General features: G+C 37.1%; 1 long non-coding RNA gene across 2 annotated transcripts; it reads right to left on the bottom strand.

The window, feature by feature from the left end:
- Positions 1-4,161: 4,161 nt before the first annotated feature.
- Positions 4,162-12,779, bottom strand: LOC121378753. 2 transcript variants are annotated; one of them, XR_005958760.1, is made up of 3 exons: positions 12,674-12,779; positions 11,554-11,676; positions 4,162-5,503 (listed from the first exon to the last, which is right to left on the bottom strand). It is a non-coding gene; the product is annotated as an uncharacterized LOC121378753 (long non-coding RNA). The 2 variants fall into 2 exon arrangements; XR_005958762.1 differs by having other exon boundaries at positions 4,162-5,500.
- Positions 12,780-17,887: the final 5,108 nt, after the last annotated feature.

Here is a 17,887-nt window from a genome sequence, read left to right as displayed (position 1 = left end):
GTATGTGTGGGTGTGTGCATGTGGGTGTGTGCATGAGCGTGCGTGTGTTTTTGTGTGTGTTTGCGTCTGTCTGTCACTGTATCTGCTTGTCAATAAATTATAAGTTCCGTTACACTGAACCTATGCTATGGTATGTGCTGTTCTGCTGATATAAATGAGGGGCTGCCATTTGGAAGGCATAGTTTTTTTGTTACTGTTGTGTGTTTCTTCTCCAGTCCAAAAGTGAAATTACGACTTATCTCAAACTTAATATCCGCTGAATTAACAATAAGCTGAAGCATTTATAAACACACAAACATACATATACATGTATACTAGTATATAAGGCCTATTTAAGTGTAAAGTTTAAGTGTAAAGAAACACATATTTATATTTAAGACAAGTGGAGTTGTTTATTTTTTTCATATATATATATATATATATATATATATATATATATATATATATTACCCATATGGTTAAAATATCTTTAAATCTTAATATATATTTAAAAAATCAAACTCCAAAAGGTTATCTTTCCAGTTTAGAGAAGACCCTTACTCTGTCCCGATTCTTTTACTGACCACCTCCCCCCCCCCCCCCCCATCCCCCAGTTACGTTAGACTAGGTGACAATATTTTCCTAATGGTAATCTCATGTTTGTACAAGAAGATTCGTTTGAAATTATTACAAACCTAAATTTTAAAGCCATTAAAAAAACACATAGCAGTCTGTGAAAGCGGTGTACAAGCGAACGAACTGAAAACAATTCAGGATGAGAAGGTACAGCTGATGACGAATGTTAAAATAAACAAGTTCGTTGACACGTCATAACATAGAACATCAGTATAATACCAACACACTATAATTTAAAAACAAAATCTAAATTAAGGTGTCAAAAGCATAATAACAATCGATTAAGGTAGTACTATCCCAAACATCATTTCACTGCAGCAAAAACTTTAAACATTTTCCAACCAGTAACGGAAGTGGCAGTCCTCCCAATATAGCAACGAAATGTCACCCTGAAGAGCGGCAGTCCTCCCAGTATAACACGAAATATCATCCGAATAGTGGCAGTCCTCCTAATATAGCAATGAAATATCACAGGAAGAGTGACAGTCCTCCCAATATGGCAATGAAATAACACCCTGGAGAGTGGCAGTCTTCTTAATATAGCAATGAAGTTGCGCCCGGAATGTGGCAGTCCTCTCAGTATAGCAAGGGGGTGTCACCCTGGAGAATGGCTGTCCTATACACGAAGCACCGGACAGTACAGGGGCGGGGCCTAGCTCAGTCGGTACAGCGCTCGCCTGAGGAATTGCCAACCAGTGCCCCAGAACTGTTATATCGAAGGCCGTAGATTTCTGTGGGAAATGCATATAAATAGATCACTTGCTGCTAATGGACAAATGTAGACAGATACGAGTGTAAATATGTTCACACTTTTGTCATTATCATTCAAACATTTAAGAAGGAAGGAAATGTATTATTTAACGACGAACTCAACACAGTTTATTTACGGCGTCGGACATATGGTCAAGGACCACACACAGATATTGGGGGACGAAACTTGCTGTCGCCACTTCATTGGCTACTCTTTTCGATTAACAGCAAGGGATATTTTATATGCACCATCGCACCGACAGGATAGTACATACCACGGTCTTTGTTACACCAGTTGTGGAGCACTGGCTGGAACGATAAATAGCCCAATGGGCTCACCGACGAGAATCGATCCTAGAATAGCCCAGATCGATCGCGTATCAGGCGAGCGCTGTACGACTGAGCTACGCCCCGCCCCTCAAACATTTAAGAGTGCTGAATCAGGTAACATTACGACAATGTAGATGTAAACGTGATGTCTAGGCTATACACGGTAATATATTAGATCGTGACCTGCGTGGTTGTTGGTCAAGATTCAAGTTAAAAACTCTGACACCAGTATCACGTAACATGTCTAATCTAATCTCTTCAATCTCCTCTGCTTACACACGACAACTAGGTGCAAAAAGCTTTAATTTCAAATTAGTGACGGAAAGCCAAGTAATGAAAACAGTGAACGAAACACAAAAATAAATAAATAAGCAAAAATAGAAGTAAATAAAAAACACAAAACAAACAAAAACACAAAACAAGCAAAAACACAAAACATAATCATAAATAAATAAATAAATAAATAAATGTAATAAATAAATAATTTTTAAAAAAGAAAAGAAAAAAAAGTAATAAATAAATACTAACAGTGAGTTTTTATATAAAACAGCATTCCTTATTCTGAATAGTATGATTTTTAAATTATTGTTGTCCTTTCTTCTGATTTGTTTTCTTTCTTATTATTTACTTGTAGTTTTGATAGCCAGGTGTATTTTAATGTCAAATATAATCAAATTACAAATCAAACCGTTTATTTCATTAATGTTTTTGGCCATTTGTTAGTCTAAACATAGCTTACAGTTAAACGTAATCAGAACACACATTACCTCTACGCTTTCTGATACCAGGGAAGATGTTTTAGTATTTTTGTCAATAAGAAATATCATTTATTGATTGTAACGAACCATGTTAACTTAAAGAGAGTTTACATTTAGTGTCACGGTTTCCAGTATTTTAAATAAATTGTTTTTAAATTTATTTCAGTGTTGTTGTTTTTTGTTGTTTTTAAAAATGTTTTTAAAAAATCAAATAAACAAAAGTGAAAATAATTTCATTTTGGTCACATTAACTTATTAAGTCCACTGTAAAACTAAAATCGTATCTTAGGAAACAAACTGTAAAAGAAAGTCACCGGTGTAAACACCCATAAATCTTAAAACTGTCGTCATTATTATCAATTATTCTTTAACACTTATCGGTTATTGGCAGACGAATTACGAAACCATTATGATAAACAGCACTGGAATGGTGTAACAGCATTGCATAAGACATTATTTAGATAAATGACATGAACTGTTGTCAAATGACATTTGAATGTACATGTAGTAATATGTCGTTCAGAAGTTTGCTCAAAGATCTTAATTTCCACAAGTGTATGCTGGAAATTAAATAGTGGCGAGCGAATTTCTAGTGTCATGCTCACCCGGAAAATATATTTAGAAAAAACAAAGAGAAGAAAATTCGCTTTGAGCAGTTCTATACCCCGACCTTTCCACTCTGAACATGCGGCTGATTTTGTACAAGAGCGCCCGCTGAAAGGGTCGTTGCAAGCATTAAGATCCGTTTCAAGCAGACCTAAAACTACCAACATATATCTGATGCACGTTTCGATTCCCATGGCTGCAGGAATGGATTTTCAAGCACAAGACTCTATTGTTTAATACTTATCTAAGGGTCACTGCCTGCAAAACAGAAGTGAACTTCGCGTTAACCCATTACCAGGCATTGCAGCTCATGTTCCCATTGGCTAATAACCAGTCCATTGCAACGTGTGCGCCTAATGACTCATAATTTACGTTGAAGTACCAAAACCATCAATTTATATTTGTTAATTAATTAAGGGTCACGTCATACAAGACAGTTTATGATAAGCGTTTATACGCGGTAAGCAGATACAATAAAACTCATTACATCTAATTTGAGTAGATTAGCACTGGCGACGAGAATATTTTCTATGTTTTAATAATGATTTCTTTTGCCATTATCGTGTTACAGTGGGGGGTTTTCTGTTGCTGTTTTTGTGTGTGGTGTATGCACACTTGTGTGCATGTGGCATGGCGTGTTAGTGGTTGGTTGAGTGTATAAAAACAACATATATAATATAAATATATTTTTAAAAATTATATTGTTTAATGACACCACTAGAGAACATTTATTTATTAATCGTTGGATATTGGATATCAAATATTTCATAAGTTTGAGATATAGTCTTAGAGGAAACCCGTTACATTTTTTTTTCATTAGCAGCAAGAGATCTTTTATATGCACTTTCCCTACACACATGACAGCACACACCAAGGCCTTTGATATACCTTCTGATCGTCCTGGTATTTGTACTAGGCCACACTTCATTTTATTTCATTTTATGTATATTTCTTGGGAAACCAAATCTAGTTTAGGTTCCTTAAATACATTAGGACGACCAGAAACACATTAAATATAATATTATATAGACACTGATTTGCTAAACAACAAAGTAAATTTAGCATGTAATTTTAGTCGTTAAACAAATTTATTAGTCGGAAACACCTTACAATGACAGCAAACTCAGGACATCCAGTATTCCTTGTAGATGACCATCGTTCCCAAGAAGACATCTTCAGCATCTAACGTTGATAGTTAGCTTTGCACCATTAAACCAATATTTCTCGTAGGTGGCAAAACAGTTACTAAGAAGATATCATCAGTACTTAATTCGTTGAAAACTCGTAATGAATGTATAAGAAACGGCATAAATTGTGTATAAATAAGACATAATTTGTTGTGAATTTATTTACAAATAATTGTGTCCATTATGTCATCACAAACAAAGTCGTTAAACAGTGACCTTAAACATACACATCAACATTACCAACGCCCTATAGAGTTTTAAAATATATATTTAATAGAATCTATTAAGGACAGACGTAAACGAATCTATTGAGAACAGATTAAACGTGATCGAGCTCTGACCTCAGCGATATGCGTTATTATATCACGTGTATGCCCCATGTTGTATTCTACCCCGTTATAGCCGCCGTTAACTATAATGGTGATCTATACGCGTTTCATGAAAAGACTGTATTGCAAGGCAACAATTCGTGTGTGCACTATACTATGTCTGTATGCGTACGTGTGAATAACCTGCTTAGTCCTTTGATATCTATAGCTGTGTACTATTCGCCATTACACGCGCTGGCAACCGTAGTCGTAATAATCTTAATCAGGTTCAGTTATGCGACTTTGCCGTGCTTGCAGGATCGTCGTGTCAAATGTAGGTCATGTTGTGACGGCGACCAGCCAGCTCACCAAACTGTCCAGTGTGTGACCAATCCACAATGAGGCTTAAGAGATCAAACAAATGTCTTCTTGGTATGAGTATGGCATAAAGAAAATAATATCCGTCGATCTAGGCGTTAAATGGTAAACTATATGTCGTCTGGTTCGTAAGTGGAGGTCAAGTTATATCGTCTGCTAGTTATTGCAGATGTGCTTTATTTACAGGTGCTGGTGACCTGAGGTCAATTGGCACTTTTAAAGTCTTGGCAAAGGTTCAAATTTAGTGTATCCCAAACCCAGATTATTTTTTTTGTTAAAATAATCGGGTTTGGATACTGGCCAGAGTGATTGAACCTAGATCGACGTGATTTCATTAAATCTCTTTCCCGATCCTCATCTTGATCCTGTTCTATATCATCATCTTCTGCAAGACTCGGTCCGTCCTCTAATGGAACCTATTACATCGTTTGGTCCAATAAACATCGTCGTCTGTTGCAAGACTTCTGGGAAAGATATCACTGCTTGCTGGGATAAAGGTTATTCGCTGGAAGAGAGGTTATCGTCTGCTGAATAGGAGGTCATCTTCTGCTGAAAGAGAGGTTATCATCTGCTGGAAAAAAAACAATCATATGCTAGAAAATAGGTTATCGTTTGCTACAAGAGAGGCTGGCCACTAGAAGAGATGCTAACATTTACTTTTAATATTGTTATAATTCAATAAAGGGAGGCAAATAGCTCATTAATAGAGCTTCCATCAGAGAGGCGATGGGTCAAGTGGATCCCCATTGCGCTATTTTTTTTTCTAGACAGTAACAATGTTTCAAGAATTTTAAATCGTATATTATCTAGGAAAATGCATATAAAAGATAACTTGCTGCTAATTAGTAGGAGTAGCCTATGTTGGGATACACTACATTTGCCATATGTTAACTTTTCTAATAGCATTTAGTCCCCAATTTTTTAAAACTACGACGTAAAGCCGTTTTTCTTTTATAATTAAAATAAGATATTCCTTAGATATTATTGTTAAAATTATCCGAAGTGTTTCTAGTCATCCTGGAATTTCTAATACCACGAAGTGCATTTTTAACATTTTAAAACGAACGTACCTTAGAACAGAACTTTATTAAAAAGTAAAGTTTGTTTTATTTAACGACGCCGCTAGAGCACATTGATTTTTTATCTTATCATCGGCTATTGGACGTCAAACATATGGTCATTCTGACACTGTTTTTAGAGGAAACCCGCTGTCGCCACATAGGCTACTCTTTTTACGACAGGCAGCAAGGGATCTTTTATTTGCGCTTCCCACAGGCAGGATAGCACAAACCATGGCCTTTGTTGAACCAGTTATGGATCACTGGTCGGTGCAAGTGGTTTACACCTACCCATTGAGCCTTGCGGAGCACTCACTCAGGGTTTGGAGTCGGGATCTCGATTAAAAATCCCATGCCTCGACTGGGATCCGAACCCAGTACCTACCAGCCTGTAGACCGATGGCCTGCCACAACGCCACCGAGGCCGGTTAGAACTTTATTATGCCGGCTCTAGTCTATTTTAAAAGGTATTTCTCCCTGTTAACGTCACATATTCTTATTTCACTCGATTGTGACTCTATGAAAATGTGTCACAGGCATGTAGATTGACCAAACTTAATGCCCATTTACATGGGTTGAAACTAGGATCTGCGACTTTAAATATCCAATGAGCGGAAAGGGGGGGGGGGGGGGGGTAGGCGATAAATAAACATTATTTTTCTTTTTCTATAAGAGTCTAGACAACAATATAAAGATGTCGCTTTGGTAATTCAACCCACATTTTATAGATTTCTTCTTCAAAATCACCACCTGTGCCATCAGGTCAAGCGAAGACTGTAATAATATATATCTATACGTGTACGAATCGCAGCACAAAGCTTTTGATTTTGATTTTGTTCTTTCTTTTAGAATGTAACTTTATGGCCGATCATTTTTCAACAATCTGTCCGTGTATCCCACCGAAGCCACTGCGCTTCGCTCACCCATTAAAGCACATCTTCAAAAGATTTCACCATATCATGTTGGTGTCGGCCAATCTATAAAACAGCACCCCTAGTGAAGATGTTATTGCATGATTTACAATACTGAGCATCAGTTTTTTAATGCCACATTGTGTAACATATTTCCCGCTGTACAGACACGCATAAAACCCCCAAAATATTATACGTTATTCCCGCGCAGTCGTCCTCGATAGCGTTATTGCTTGTGAAGTACCAAGTTGTAGCCAATGAGATCACTGGTACGTCAGCGTGGCGGGAAAAAATGAAAACGACCAATCAGCATGCTGTTTTGAATTGTGTCTCAGCGTAAAGAGATGTTCATAAGGGCGGGCGATACCTAACCAAACCAAATAACTTCCGGCTGGGTCAAAGTTCGAGGTACACCCAACTTTTGACAGATAAGTGAACACCACGAGTCCTGTGATTGGTGATAAATGTGAGTGTGTTGGTTGTAAAACAAAAATGGTTTCATCGGGGCAAAAAATGTATGCAATTCTATTTCATCTAGTACCACTGTGTCAAGTAGCCTTGTGCTTGAAACATGTATGGGGTACCTGTAAAAAAGAAATACTCGAATTTTGTGCGGAACTAGGGTAGTCATATAGATGCTACCCGTTAGCTCAGAAATGAGAAACTTGACCCCCATGTTTTTCTGATTCACTTTAAGGGTGAGGGGTGGTAGTATTTATATCCGTGGCGTTTATGTCGATTGATACGCTGCAGGTATGAGTTTTAGCCACATATGTTACTATTGTCGTCTATGGGATTTGATTTGGTAGTATACATCCTAGATGAATGCGATGTGATAGGTCACGATGGAACCAGTCAAAATGTTCGCGAACGCTCGGCATTCTGAACACGCCATAGGTTTCGAACTTTTTAGAACCAACGCACTCTAACTTCTGATGCCACGAGAGAGATCCCCCTTCCCCTTTCAGGACCTTTCTCCAAGGACCTTAATATGTAAACTGTTCTGAGTTTTTAGCGATTGTTAAGATGATGTCCACCAATAGGGACTTTTTGACAAATAAAATTACATATTAATTTGTTTTTCAATTTAGGATACTAACGTCAGTATATCCAGTATGTTTGTGGTCGTGTGCTAACAGTAATTTTTCATTGTATTTTTCGTACGTACCAAACTATTGGAAGGTAAAGTCCTGTTTAGGGGCGGGACGTAGCCCAGTGGTAAAGCGCTCGCTTGATACGCTGTCGATCTGGGATCGATCGCCGTCGGCGGGGCCCATTGAGCTATTTCTCGTTCCAGTCAGTGCACCGCGACTGGTATATCAAAGGCCGTCGTTAAATACAATATTTTAAAATCTGTTTAGACTTCTACAAACATCAGAACGACAACAAACACTTTGTTTCTTCAACAGACACCGATATTCTAAATAGAAAAATATCTTTAATATGTAATTTTAGTTATGAAAACGGCTTCATATCTTGTAAACACGTTACAATGGCAGAAAAGTCGGGACAGTCTCTTTAAAAACTATGGAGTCTATAAAAGGAAGGAAGGAAATGTTTTATTTAACGACGCACTCAACACATTTTATTTACGGTTATATGGCATCAGACTTATGGTTAGGAACCACACAGATATTGACAGAAGAAACCCACTGTTGCCACTTCATGGGCTACTCTTTTTGATTAGCAGCAAGGGATCTTTTAGATGCACCATCCCACAGACAGGATAGTACATACCAAGACAAAACAAGACAAGACATTTTTTATCCAGTATAAGGCCATATGCCCATAATACAGTTAAAAACTGTTATACATATTTGCGAGTGTGTAGTATTTGTACAGTATACTACAAGTATATATTTAAATATTTAAGTATTTCTAAGTTTTTGTACATTATAAAGATAAAGACATACATTGAATAATACATCCAAATTTTCTGATGTCATTATATATCGTACATACCACGGCCTTTGTTACACCAGTTGTAGAGCACTGGCTAAAACGAGAAATAGCTCAATGGGTCCACTGACAGGGATCGATCCTAGACCGACTGCGCATCAAGCGAACGCTTTATCACAGGGCTACGTCCCGCCCGTTGAGTCTACAATGTGTGACATAAACTGAGACACACCATGGAGCGGTTGATTGTCGAGGTATAGAGTTATCCCAGATCACAATCAACTGTGATAAACTTTGCTACTTATAACGTTGTAGACAATTGTTTATGACTTTAGAAAGGTCAAAAACAATAAATATGGCCTTTGTCACATCGGCAAATTTTATTCCAACTATTATTTTTGACGCCACGTATATCAAAGAAAACGTGCCCTAAACTTGATGGAAACTAAAATATTTTCTGGTCTTATGCCTCAGACAAATTAAAACTAAAAGCATATGATACAACGAATATTACCCCCCCCCCCCCCCCCCCCCCCCCCCAAGCAAACAAGAAAAACAACTCTATTTTACTCTGCTGGATTGTTCTCAAGACCTACCATTAGATATAGACTATTTTATTTACTAAATCATATACATCTAGTAAAAAATTAATCTAAATATACAAATATTACAAACCAAAACTAACCAACTCATCTATAAATTGATATTGTATATATTTACATGTATGGGAAATGCATGTAAGTATATGTTAAATATAAATATCTAGTTTCCCATTTAAAGGTAGGTATTTTAGATAAGTTCTATTTTAGAATTTTTTTAAAATATTGATTGATTAAGTGAGTGAGTGAGTGAGTGAGTGAGTGAGTGGTTGGTTGGTTGATTGGTTGGTTGATTGACTGATTGACTGGTTGATTGACTGAAACTGGTAACGAGCGGATTGTTTTAGTTAAAAATGCGTCATTGTACGAATATCAAGTCTAATGACAGGTATATAGTAAAATATATGAAGTGTTTTTATAAATAATGATTAAAAAACAAACACCATGTCATGTATAATGGTGAAAATGGGTTTCATTTTTGTTGTTTGATAAAATACATTTATTTGTAAATATATGCAATACTCAATCCACCTCAACCGACATCACCTAACATAACTCAACATAACTCGACATCACCCGACATAACCCGACATCACCCTACATCACCTGACCTTTGTCCAATTACATTAAACCGCACATATCTCACTATATCCCGCCCATACATCTTCGCAAGCCACGGTACCAAACATTTCACACAGTATACGAAATGCATTACACTGTACACAATGGTACCTTGAAGATGCACCTATATGACGAACTGTCTAAAGTGGATCCATTTAAACCGGACAATACAGGCTGGTTTAAACATAGTGTCTGATTACACTTGCGGTCCGGATCCAGCGACCACCCAACCCTGTCTTTTCTCCATATATATTTCTTTTCTTTTTTTTCTTTCAAAACCAATGGCGTTATGTTACGTAATTATTGAACTACCACTTTGCCTATTCCTATACTTCTGGACCCCCCCCCCCCCCACACACACACACACACACCACCACCACCACCACCACCACCACCACTACACACACCCTTTGGAAAGGCCCATGTGACTTCAGTACTTGGTATTCCATTAAAGGCATATTGTCACAGACCACTGACCTATTAAATGGCCTAACAAAGTATTACGTGAAAAATATGTATTTGATTTGTCCCAAAATGTACTTTATTCAACAATCTAATTAACCATCATATTCCACCTTTTAATGATATTTTGTAAACAATAACTGAATTATGGCAATGGTCTCTAATTTAAACATTAATACTGTCAAAATGATTGACATGAATTTCATTCCATCGTAGTTTAGTTAAGGTTATTCAATAGTCAGATTTGGTTTCCAAACATTGATGTAATGTTCATTTATTATCTACTTTTGGAGAAATAAGGTCCTTAAATCCGTGACAGCATATGCCTTTAATATTGCAAGTTAGGTTACTTTGGACACTCTCCCTCCGTTTCAAATTAATTACCTGGATTTGTCATTGATATAAATTAGAGTGCGAGTCGTTGTTGTTGTTTGTTTTTTGTTGTTGTTGTTTGTTTGTTTGTTTTTGTGTTGTTTTTTTTGGGGGGGGGGGGTCTGTGTTTTGTTTGTTACTTTTTTTTTTTTTTTTTTTTTTTTTTTGGGTTGGTTTATTTATTATTATTATTATTATTTTATTATATCCTAATTTGAACAAATACAAACCAAAAACCCCCAAAACAAACCAAAACTAAAAACATCCACATGCTTTGGACATATTTCTGAATTTCGGTTTAACGACTGTTCACTGCACACAATGCAAACAGATTTACAAACCTTCCCACTTCCCAAATCTACCCACTTCTTTATGTTCCGCAAATAACACACCTCCCACAGTTCACAATTACCACCCATTCACTCAATCCATCATTTCCATCATCTAAACATATGTTTTATTGGTATTTACTAACTCTGTCTTCTTCTTGTTTAAACCTCAAATATTTTAAATATTTTGCGAGATCTTCTCCAAGACTTATATTTATCTTATGGCGTCTGCTCCAAACAGACTTAACATGACCTAGTCTGCGTATTCTTTTGTCGATCAGAATTACTGTAAGGGCACAGACGACTAGCCTTCCTTGTGAAGGATTCAAAAGACTTATTCAACAGCGTAATAATGTTTTTTCAATCTTACCCGCCTCTGCCCCGACTTGCATAAGTCCTTTTCTTCGCGGGAAGTCGTCCGTGCAGAAAGGCCCACAAGCGCCCTCTGCAGTGTCGTGGCGAGAATATCCTACCGTGCGCGACAATGGAATCGCTAAACCAAAAACAATTTTCAACAGAATACGATGAGTCAAAACAAAATAGTAAACTTGCCTCTTTAAACTGTGTTAAACATAGTGTGAGTTAAAATATGATTTTCTTGTCGAGTTTACAAAAAAAAAGAAGTAAAGTTTTATTAGTTATAAAACATAATAGTCTCAAAGTATAAAAAATGATTCCCCAAACGGAGTGGGTATTTGGAAAATGAAAATATTGTGGGATAGTCGGAATGACGAGAGCCAGCCTTTCTCCCCAGTCACACCTCGTTCCCCCATCGTTTATATTTCCCTGCTGCCCCACAACGCGACTCAAATATAGTGTGGTTGCTACCTGCACCCCCAAATGTGGATGCCCTCCAGTATAACATTCTGGTTTTTTCAGTGATGGTAGGTAAAAGGATAGCAATTGGCCATAGTTTTAAATTGTGCTGAATTTTCGTTAAATAAACAAAAAACATTCTTTTCACTTTCACACGTATAATGTTTCTAGTTTGAAATATCTTTTGATACAATTGATTGCATGAGAAAGAAAAGTACCGGTATAGAATGTATTTTGTAAGAGTTATTTAAATAAAGAAATGAAAATTAATCTCTTTTTTAAAGATATCTGTAAACAACACGAATTCACTTTCACTGGTTAGTGACAAACGACGACATTAAATTAAAAACATTAAAATATTTATTACTTGTAATTTATGGTCATTGTGTGGTGTACAAAGGTCTATAATTGTTTTTAAATTAAGTTGGCTTTTTTAAAAAAAGAATAACAAAGTTTAATATATTTTTTGAATTCATAAGTTTTTTTTCTTCTGAAATTCACCTCGATAAAAATTTTTCCTGATACCATTAAATGACGGCAAAAATATTAATACTCTAAAAGGACTCATGCCACAATTAATTATTCGCTGGTGTTTTATGAAAGTTTCGTGTTACTGGTTTTATGAAATGTGCTGGCTGAGAATTTTAAAAGGTGTTGTAACAATGAATACCTACCTACCTACAAACCCGGTTCCACCGACATGCTTACAATCAAAACATGCATGGGCGAATCATACACATTTAGCTACGGGTGGTTGTGCAAATGAGGAGCGCTTCGTTCTGGAATATGTTTCGTCGTGTGAAGACAATCTTAGAGCGTTGTAATATACTCAACGACAAGAAACAGCACATGTGTTGAACAAAAACTGTTAGACCTGTTCCCTATGATTATGACGTTGTTGAAAGGGGCGAGATAAAGCACGGTGGTGTAGCAGTCGCCTGACATGCGAGTACTTATAGCGTTGGTTTTCATCGGTGCACTTAGCCAGTGCATTACGACTGGTGTATCAAATACCGTGGCATGTGCTATCCTGTTTACGGGAGGTGTATATAAAAGATCCCTTGCTACTAATGGCGGGTTTTCTCTAAGATTATATGTCAGAATTACCAAATATTTGATATCTAATAACTAAATAAGTGTGCTCTAGTAGTGTCGCAAAACAATCTTCCTCGGTGCATTCAATGTGGTTTTCCAGTGTCAAGCAAGAGATAAATAATTGGTATCAAAGACCGTGGCATGTGCTGTCTTGTTGATGAGAACATATAACATTATTTGCCGCTATTCGGTAGAAGTGGGCTGAGGCATGGTGCCAGGTATAAGTTGACCCCCCCCCTCTCTCTCTCTCTCTCTCTCCCTCTCTCTCTCTCTCTCTCTCTCTCTCTCTCTCTCTCTCTCTCTCTCTCTGTGTGTCTCTGTATGTCCCTCTCTGTCTCCGTAAGTCTCTCTGTCTCTTTATTTTTGTCTCTGTCTCTCTGTCTATCTCTCTGTCTCGCTATGTGTGTGTGTCTCTGTCTTACTCTCTCTTTCTATGTCTGTCTCACTATCTATCTCTGTATCTCTCCCCTTCTCTCTCTCTCTCTCTCTCTCTCTCTCTCTCTCTCTCTCTCTCTCTCTCTCTCTCTCTCTGTCTCTGTATGTCCCTCTCTGTCTCTGTAAGTCTCTCTGTCTCTTTATTTTTGTCTCTCTGTCTATCTCTCTGTCTCGCTATGTGTGTGTGTCTCTGTCTTACTCTCTCTTTCTATGTCTGTCTCACTGTATCTCTCCCCTTCTCTCTCTCTCTCTCTCTCTCTCTCTCTCTCTCTCTCTCTCTCTCTCTCTCTCTCTCTCTCTCTCTTTGTCTGTCGTCGGTCTAGGATCGATCCCCGTCGGTGGACCCATTGGGCTATTTCTCGTTCCAGCCAGTGCTCCACAACTAGTGTAACAAAGGCCATGGTATGTGCTATCCTGTCTGTGTGATGGTGCACATAAAAGATATCTTGCTGCTAATCGAAAAGAGTAGCCCATGAAGTGGCGGGTTTTCTCTCTCAATATCTGTGTGGTCCTTAACCATATGTCTGGCGCCATATACCCGTAAATAAAATGTGTTGAGTGCGTCGTTAAATAAAACATTTCCTTCCTCTGTCTGTCTCTCCTTTACTTTCGTTCCCTCCCTCCCTCTTTCATTCCGTCTTTGTTTCTCTCTCTACAGAAAAGGGTCGACACTAAGGGGGTTTATTTTAATGAAGGGGGGATTCCTTTTTTTTTTAAAATTAACATGTAGGTGAATAGGGTACATACATAACATTTTTATCTGGATCCATACGGTAGGAGTGATTTTTTGGGCCTTTACGACGTAGACCAGTTTTTATTAATTCTATATAATAAATAATTTTAATATGGAAACATCGAAAACAGAGCGCTTAGTATTGCATTTTATTGTATTTATCGTCAGCTCGCCTTTAAAAAATGCGAACACTGCAAAATCTGCTATCTGTGATTGCTAACAGATGTGTTTGAAATCCTGCCAAACGAACTACCGATGAATGGAGACACTCTACATCCCTACACTTTCAACTTGGACGCTCCCAAACAGGTGTTACCTGCTATCAAAACCGTGATTGCATGGTCCTGTGCAGGGGTCATGGCCTGTGCTTCAGGCCAGGCGTTAGGTTGCAGTCTGTTATGTATGGTGGCGCGCCCTATGACATCACATGACCCGACAAAGTGCGCAAGTCTAGCACGGTTACGTGTTGATATGGGGTTCGATTTCAATGCGAGGCTGCCGGATGATGGTTTTTTTTTTTTTTTTTTTTTTTCACTTTACATTTTCGCAAGTTGTATGGATGCAAAGGACGGGACCAGCAGAAAAAATAGTTAATCTTTTCACGCTGTTTTGTGAGCATGACATCGTTCAACAATTTGTAATTGCCTTTAACATAATTAACTGGCGTAGCCATGTTTCTCTCCCCCAACCCACCCCCCCCACCCCCCAACTTTTATATCCCCTTCAAACTCTAACCCACATTTATAATATTAATCCATGGGTTAACGATAAAGTTAATTTTGAGATGCGGAATACACACTTTTAGATATAATGATTTAGTTATTTGAAGGGGCGGGGAGTACAGATTCGGAATTTATTATTTATACTCAGCAACAAAAGTAACGCGAATCTTTTTTTTTTGTCATAATAAAATTAATTTGCTACAATTGAGTGTCAAAATGGGCCTAAAATGTCCACAAGCTTGATAATTTTAATAGACCAAATTTAAAAAAAAATTTAAATACACAAAACAGAATCAAACTTTGACTGGCATACAATTGTTATGCTTCTGTAGCGCACACAAAACAGATTATTCCGAAAGACCTACATATTGTTACAGTATTCACAGGAAATACGATAAATAGATAGAAATGTGTTTTTAGATGCGATTCTTCAACACGTATTTAATCACATCGACGTAACTTGTCGAGGCGGCGACAGACGAGGTTCGTTTACGGCCACAGCCGAACACGATCGTATTTACATTTCGGAATTATTCGTTCCTCTCCGTTCACGTTTTTTTGCCGAGAAGATGAATGATTCTGTCATCGCGATATCCATTGCATTTATCATTAATATTTTTATTGTTTATGCATGCCAGAATTTTAGAGCACATTTCTTCATCTTTTTGTTCGTCTTCTTTTTTTTTTTAGGTCTTTTAATTACCTATATTTCACCACATCATATTTTGTTTCGTTTTCCCTCGTCCATGGCAGAGATGAATACACAGTGACAGATTTCATGCTGCAAGAAAAAGAAACAGTATCACAGTGTTGCAGAAAGTTTGGGCTATTTTATATACTGAGAGAAAGAAATAAGGGAACACTTGGTATTGTAGATAAAAAATAAACTCGCTACTGGTATCGTGATGTCTGTATAAAGTACAAAGATGTAATGTGAGATTGAATGTCAGTAATGTGAGATTGAATGTCAGTAATGTGAGACTGAATGTCAGTAATGTGAGATTGAATGTCAGTAATGTGAGACTGAATGTCAGTAATGTGAGACTGAATGTCAGTAATGTGACACTGAATGTTAGTAATGTGAGACTGAATGTCAGTAATGTGAGATTGAAAGTCAGTAAAGTGAGATTAAATGTCAGTAAAGTGAGACTGAATGTCAGTAAAGTAAGATTGAATGTTAGTAATGTGAGATTGAATGTCATGTAATGTGAGATTGAACGTCAGTAATGTGAGATTGAATGTCAGTAATGCTAGACTGAATATCAGCAATATGAGTTTGAATATCGGTAAACTGAGATGGACTGTGAGTAATGTGAGACTGAATTTCAGTATTGTGAGATTGAATTTCAGTAATATGAGATTGAATATCGGTAAACTGAGATGGAATGTGAGTAATGTCATATTGAATATGATTAATGTGAGATTGAATATCAGTAATGTGAGACTGAATGCCAGTAATGTGAGATTGAATGTCTGTAATGTGAGATTGAATGTCAGTAATGTTAAATTGAATATCAATAATATGAGATTGAATATCGATAAACTGAGATGGAATGTGAGATTGAATGTGAGTAATGTGAGACTGAATGTCAGTAATGTGAGAATGAATGTCAGTAATGTGAGATTGAATGTCAGTAATGTGAGAATGAATGTCAGTAATGTGAGAATGAATGTCAGTAATGTGAGAATGAATGTCAGTAATGTGAGATTGAATGTCAGTAACACGGTTAAGATTCTGACTTTATGGTTGATGGTTTTAGCTGCAATAATTATTTGCTGTTAATGTTAGTGTGATCCCTTATTTTCCATCAGTTTATCTATTAGTTTCCCTACAACATCGAGCCATTGATTTCCGTACCATAGACTGATGTGCACCAAAATTCTGCAGCCATGGTTCGTAATAATATTGGACAATATTTATTTGTGCGTATTATACTGCATTATATACCAAGGTATTTTGCAAGGTATACTAAAAGTTGAAACCAGTATAGATTACAATAATTAACCTTTGGAAAATGATGATAAATATAGAGTATATATATATATATATATATATATATATATATATATATATATATATATATATATATATATATATATATATATACGGACCATAATATTGCTCACAAACGGGGGATGATATATAATATATAAACACACATAGAATATACACTTTGTTCTCACATGTGACCAGTTCTCTATTTGGTAGCGATGTACGTAGTACAATCACCTGTTTTACGCTCAATGGACAGTAGTTGAATTAAAAGAGCGGGACGTAGCCCAATGGTAAAGTGTTCGCTCGATGCGCTATTGGGCTAGGATCGATCCCCGTCGGTTGGCCAATTGTGCTATTTCTCGTTCCAGCCAGTGCACCACGACTGGTATATCAAATGCCATGGTGTGTGCTATTCTGTCTGTGGGATGGTGCATACAAAATATCCCTTGCTACTAATGGAAACATGCATCAGGTTTTCCTCTCTAAGACTATATGTCAAAATCACCAAATGTTTGACATCCAATAGCCAATGATAAATAAATCCATGTGCTCTTGTAGTGTAATTCGGACAGACTAGGATGGAATAGTGCCCGCCTTCTACTACAGTCGTATTACAAAGAGAGCAGATAGAAGGAAATGTTTTATTTAACGACGCACTCAACACATTTTATTTACGGTTATATGGCGTCAGACATATGGTTAAGGACCACACATATATTAAGAGAGGAAATCCGCTGTCGCCACTTCAATGGGCTACTCTTTTCGATTAGCAGCAAGGGTTCTTTTATATGCACCATTCCACAGACAGGGTAGTACATACAACAGCCTTTGATATACCAGTCGTAGTGCACTGGCTGGAAACAGAAATTGCTCAATGGGTCCACCGACGGGGATCGATCCCAGACCA

This window comes from Gigantopelta aegis, chromosome 2 (genome assembly GCF_016097555.1).
Source record: "Gigantopelta aegis isolate Gae_Host chromosome 2, Gae_host_genome, whole genome shotgun sequence".
Lineage (NCBI taxonomy): Eukaryota > Metazoa > Mollusca > Gastropoda > Neomphalida > Peltospiridae > Gigantopelta > Gigantopelta aegis.
The sequence above is the reverse complement of the archived record's forward strand: the minus strand, read 5'-3'. Positions and strand labels throughout refer to the sequence as shown.